Raw genomic sequence first — 6,016 nt, forward strand, 5'->3', positions numbered from 1 at the left:
ACCGAAACCCCACATGCAACATATCCAAACAGCATTTACTGCAACACAGCTCCCTTCAATCGATCTGGAATACATTATCTACTCCTGCTGGTTCCAAACTTCCAAAGCCAGCTTCTGTGAAGACAATCAATGGCCTCTTTCAACATAGCTCCTGGAGATAGAAAGATGGAAGGTCGGTCTGAGGAAGAGGGGCCTGTAGCGGCTCTTTGCAAAAGTCTAGGTAATCTACGGTCTAAAGATGATGTTGTTAATATTAAAGGTGATATTTCTAAAGAAAAAGTGACTGAATGCCAGAAAATCGTGTTCGGGAAGCTTTACTCTAGACCAAATGTGAATTTTACAGCTTTCTTCAATACAACGAAAAGAGTTTTGAGGGTTGAAAATGTTACCTGTACATTGTTAGAGCGGGTTATTTCTTTTTCTCATTCCAGTCCGAAGCTAAAAAATAGAGAATATTAGATCTTGGGCCATGGTCATTCTCCAGCAGCTTACTAGTCCTACAGTAATGTGATCCTGACACCCCAGAGATTCGCTATGAATTTACCCATTGCACTTTATGGGTGCATTTCTATGGCCTCCCATTTGGGAGTGTTACTGATGAAGTCATCAAAGATATTGCATCAAAACTGGGATAAGTAATAGAGGTGAAATTAGAAGCAAAAGGAAACAGTAATTATAAGATTGGTACGGCAAGAGTGAAGCTGAATTTGGAAAATCCTCTTAAAACTAGAGTTTTTGTTAATCCGATGGGTAGAGTTTAAATATGAGTGACTTCCGCATTATTGTTATTCATGTGGTAAGATTGGGCATTATGCTACATTTTGCAAAAAAAAATACCTTATGAAAATTCAGGGCTAGCAGAAGACTTACCAGGAAGATTTGAGCAATGGCTAAGAGTGGAAGTATGCAAACTCAGTCAAAATGGGAAGATTTTCTGTGGCAAATAAGAGATAATACCAAAAGAAGATGAGAGTGTGCCAGAGACCCCGATCCATTCAGTTTTAGGAAAAGAAAAACAGTTGCAAGACCAGAATTTTAATAAAATTCTGTTCATTTATGGACAGAATAACACTGACCAACAAACTCAACAAGAGAATAGTCATTCAACTACTTTCATAGAACTACTACTCATGGAGGAGAAAGGCCCTCAAAAGAGAGGAAGTTGCTGCATAGATGAAGAGTTTGTCATGGTACTTTATGAGGAACAACTTAAGGAAGCGGAAATGGAACGGGTAGAGACCCCAACAGACAAAAAGGGGCTAATAAAGCCTAAATCCAAATGTGCCAAGCTAGCAACTGCAAAAAAAGGAAAGAGATTATGCCCGTATGGCGTTCAAACTTCAAAAACACTGATTCTCGACAATACACAGTTGGTGGAAACCCCTATTAAAGTGACGGAGAAATCAAATCAGTGGGCTTTAGTGGCTAGCCCTAATAAGCCACCAGATCATCCATGAACCTATTAAGTTGGAATTGTCAAGGGTTGGGCACACCCTTGACAATTCAAGCTTTGAGGGTCCTAATGACTCAAGAAAGGCCCAATCTTATCTTTCTAATGGAGACTAAAAATCAATAGCAAAAGGTGCAACGTATAAGGAGGCTGAAATTTCATAACAACTTCGTTGTGAATCCAAAAGGAATTGCAGGGTTTAGCTCTTTTCTGGGACAACCAGGTACTGTTATCTATTGACTCATTTTGAAAAAATTATATTAATGTTCAATGCCAAATCAAAGAAACCCAACAGATGATGCAAATTACTTTTGTACATGCTCCTAATGAATTTCAAGAAAGAGTGCTGTTATGGGAGGCCATATATAGGACAAGTCAAAATTATCATCTACATTGGCTTTGTTTGGGGGATTTCAATAAAATTTTATATCACTGGGAAAAGTGGGTAAAAAAAAAGGCAGAAAATTACCGACTTATAGCATTTAAGGACTTCCTTCTCCAATACTCATTAATGGACTTGGAGTGCAATGGATGTGCATTACAACCATTGGGTTTGACCACAGCCCTCTTATGCTATCATTCTACTCGCGGAAGGAACGGAGGAAGAGGGTATTTCGATATGAAGCATTCTAGTTAGAGAATGAGGAATGTGTGCAGCTAGTCAAGAATACTTAGGCTGAATTCGACTCCCAAAATCTGAATATGGTGGAAAAGTTGAAGATTGTGGCACAACAAATGGCAAAATGGAGCAAAAACAGGTTCTACAATGCAAGAATCAGAATAGATTGGCTGAGAAATGAACTACAAAGGTTGACAAATGGCTCTAAAGTAGATAAAGAAAGTGAGGTAGCAAAGAAGATAACCCAGGAAATCGACAAGCTATGGCGACAAGAGGAGATGTATTGGAGTATGCGCTCTAGAATTAACTGGTTAAAATGGGAAGATAGAAATACAAAGTTTTTCCACGCAACAACTATTCAGAGAAGAACCGGGAACAGAATTACTATGCTGAAGATTGCAGAAGATGATTGGGTGAAAGAGGAATAGCCTTTAAAGGAAATGACAGAACTATTCTTTAAAAACTTATACGAGTCAGTGGAGTCTCGAAACTTCCAGCCTATATTACAACAAATACCTACCTCAGTCGATGAAAGGATGAACCAAAGGCTAGTGGAACCTATCACAATGGAGGAGATTACTTATGCAATGCAACAATTAGGGGCTAATAAAGCTCCAAGATCGGATGGGCTAAATGGGCTATTTTACCGAAATCATTGGCTAGCTATAAGCCAGAACATTTTTAGAGAAGTGCATACTTTTTTTAAGACTGAATACCTAAACCCCGATATGAATAGAACCCAAATCACCCTTGTTCCCAAAATCCCAAACCCCGAAAAGCTTGAACGATTCCAGCCTATCAACTTATGCAATTTTGTCTATAAAATCATATCCAAAGTAATGACAACTAGGCTTAAACCTCTACTACCAAGCCTTATTGCTAAAGAACAAAACGCCTTTGTGGGGGGTAGACAAATTCAAGATAATATCTTGATTGTGCAGGAAGTATTTCACAAGTTGAGAACTCGGGAGAGGAAAAGTAAGTTCCAAGCTATTCTAAAGCTTGACATGCAAAAGGCTTATGACTGAATCGAGTGGGACTTCTTTCGAGAATGCTTGATTAAGATGGGTTTTTGTGAGAAGTGGGTGCAATGGGTGATGCAATGCGTTTCAACGATTTCCTTCAGCATCAATTTCAATGGGAAACCTTAACCTTTCTTCAAGCCTACACGGGGGATTCGACGAGGTGATCCGCTATCCCCTTATCTTTTTATTTTGGTGGCAAATGTCCTATCTCACTTGATGAAACAAGTAGTAGCAGATGGTACACTTCGAGGAATTAAGCGCAATAGTGACTGCCCTACTTTATCATATTTGTTATGTGCAGATGACTCTATTTTCTTCCTTAATGGCACTATACTGGAATGTCAGAATTTGTCGGCTATTCTACACCAATATTGTTTTGCATTAGGACAGGCTAACAATCTAAACAAATCAGGAATTTACTTCAGTAAGAGCTGCCCAATGAATTTGAGAAGAAATATGGCTACTGAGTTGAGATTTTCAGAAATAGAGAAAACAGGGAAGTTCTTAGGAATTCCGTCGGATTTGGGAGGCTCAAAGAAAGATATCTTTGCCTAGATTTTGGCCAGAGTTAACATGAAGTTGGAGAGTTGGAAGGACAACTTGCTGTCAAAAGCAAGCAAATAGATATTGATTAAATTGGTGGTGCAGGTCATTTCGCAATACACAATATCCATCTTCAAAATCCCTGTGTCAATTTGCAAAGCAATTGAGAAGAAAATTGCCAATTTCTGGTGGAGGAATGGTAGCAAAAATGCTGGGGTTCATATGAAAAAATGGGAAATTTTGAAACTAAGGAAGGATGAAGGAGGTCTTGGCTTCAAAGATTTACTAGCTTTCAACAAGGCGATGCTAGGAAAGCAACCGTGGCATATTTCACAGCAACCTCAATCCCTTTTAAGTCAACTGATGAAGGGTCTCTATTATCCTCAATGTGAGTTCTGGAAAGCTGCAAAAGACTCCCAACCCTTGTGGGGATGGCGAAGCATTGTCTTGGAAAGAGTCTCTATATCTCCACAAGTTATGTGGTTCATTAGCAATGATCAGAAAATTTCAATAAGAGAAGATAAATGGCTGAATATTGGACTCATTGGAGGCCCAGCAACAAGAAATGAGCCAGAAAAAGTGGGTGCATTAATAAAACAGGGGATTGGTAAATGGAATGAAACAATGGTAAGGTCGTTGTTTGATGATCAAAGAGTGAGGGAAATCCTTGCTATCCCTATTGGACTACCCACGACAGAAGATAAAATGGTATAGATGAACAACAAATCCGGGTCCTATACAGTGAAAAGCAGTTATTTCACCACTAGAAACCGAGCAGCCAACCCACAAACCATAACAGCAACTTCCTCTCACCAAACAAAGCCAGATCTCTGGAAATATATTTGGCACTCTGAAACTCTACCCAAAATTAAACAATTCCTCTGGAATGCATGCCAAAACGCACTACCTACATTGGACAACTTGCACCGGAGGAAAATAGTACCTGATCCATTATGCCCTATCTGCAAACGGGAAGCCGAAACTATCGAACATACTTTGTTGCTCTACCCTTGGACAGCCTTGATATGGAGAGCTAGCCCTCTGCAAATCAAAATCACAAAAATCGGGTTAACACGACTCGATGTATGGTTGTACATGAGGAAAGAAGAACCACAAATCGCACCAAAGTTTAATCAAATCGCCAATACCTTGTGGTGCATCTGGAAAAACTAAAACCGGTTCATCTTTGGTCAAAAACCTCTGCACCCACAGCAAACCCTGTTGAACTCAGTAGCCTTACATGAAGACTTTGCAATCTGGAATAGAACCGCAACAAAAGAGAAGAAAAGCGAGGCTTACACACCCAGATGGCAACCCCCGACCGCGGACACACTAAAAATCAACATAGATGCCTCTTTTGCCCGGATCGAAGGCACGACAGCAACTTCTGCAAAGAACAGAGGAGAGGATGAACACAGGGCTGCCATCGCCTGCATCTATCACGATTCTCAAGGTCGCCTAGTCGACGGTTTCTCCAAGCCGATGGCGACATCCTCGGCGGAACAAGCGAAGGCCCTCGCTCTCTTGGAAACCTAGACTACTTCTCCACCAGATCTCACCGAAGACTTCAAGTACATTCTCACTGTAAGCTACTCGTGCAAGAAGTGTTGTTTGGGACAAAGTTCAGCTGGGAAGTGGCGCCGATTGTGGATCGGATCAAGGTAAAAATAAAAGACTTCCAAGGCCTTTCTTTGGCCCATTGTAGCAGAGAAGCCAACAAACCCGCAAACTGGCTTGCAAAAGCCCAAAGAGAGAATTATCTTCCTAGTAATTGGGTAGCTAACCCCCCGATAGCCCTATTTGATTTATTATGCGTCAATGCTTTTGATGTAATTTCTCCAACCTTGCCTAAGTAAATGAATACTAAACGTATTTTCGACCAAAAAAAAAAACTATGGCAAAGGTTTCATCTTGCTCGGTTGAGTTCACGCTTATCAATCTTGCAAATCCATGCACCAATTCTCCATATTTATTTCTGCAAACACAGTTTATGGCTCCAATCATCGATCCCAACGAGAAGGACTCATCAATGTTGATTCTTAGGGTGTCAAAGTTAAACTCTTTGAGTTTATATTAAAACATTATTTTCGACCCAAAAAAAAAATTTGACTTGAGTAGTCAAGCATCTTGGTAGCACCACATGAAGATTCAATCAACACCGTGATCAAGCCTTAAAAAGAAATATGCTATTTTGCGACAAGTCCTATTGATAAACGGTCCACCAAGAGGACAAGCACCTTAGCCAGCGCCCCATGTCCATCTCAGACGCTCAGGTACCATCATCCATTGATATTTGGACTGGTAATAAACAATTTGTGCTGAGGTCGTGACCGAATATCAGTTTGGAGATCAAATATGTCACAAGATTACGTGTTGATG

The 6,016-nt window shown here is 40.2% G+C and overlaps 1 long non-coding RNA gene across 1 annotated transcript; it reads right to left on the reverse strand.

The window, feature by feature from the left end:
• Positions 1–4,580: 4,580 nt before the first annotated feature.
• On the reverse strand, positions 4,581–5,021 carry LOC120292869. The gene is made up of 3 exons (XR_005550480.1): positions 4,941–5,021; positions 4,786–4,837; positions 4,581–4,678 (listed from the first exon to the last, which is right to left on the reverse strand). It is a non-coding gene; the product is annotated as an uncharacterized LOC120292869 (long non-coding RNA).
• Positions 5,022–6,016: the final 995 nt, after the last annotated feature.

The sequence above is a fragment of the Eucalyptus grandis genome, chromosome 4 (genome assembly GCF_016545825.1).
Source record: "Eucalyptus grandis isolate ANBG69807.140 chromosome 4, ASM1654582v1, whole genome shotgun sequence".
Classification (NCBI taxonomy): Eukaryota; Viridiplantae; Streptophyta; class Magnoliopsida; order Myrtales; family Myrtaceae; genus Eucalyptus; species Eucalyptus grandis.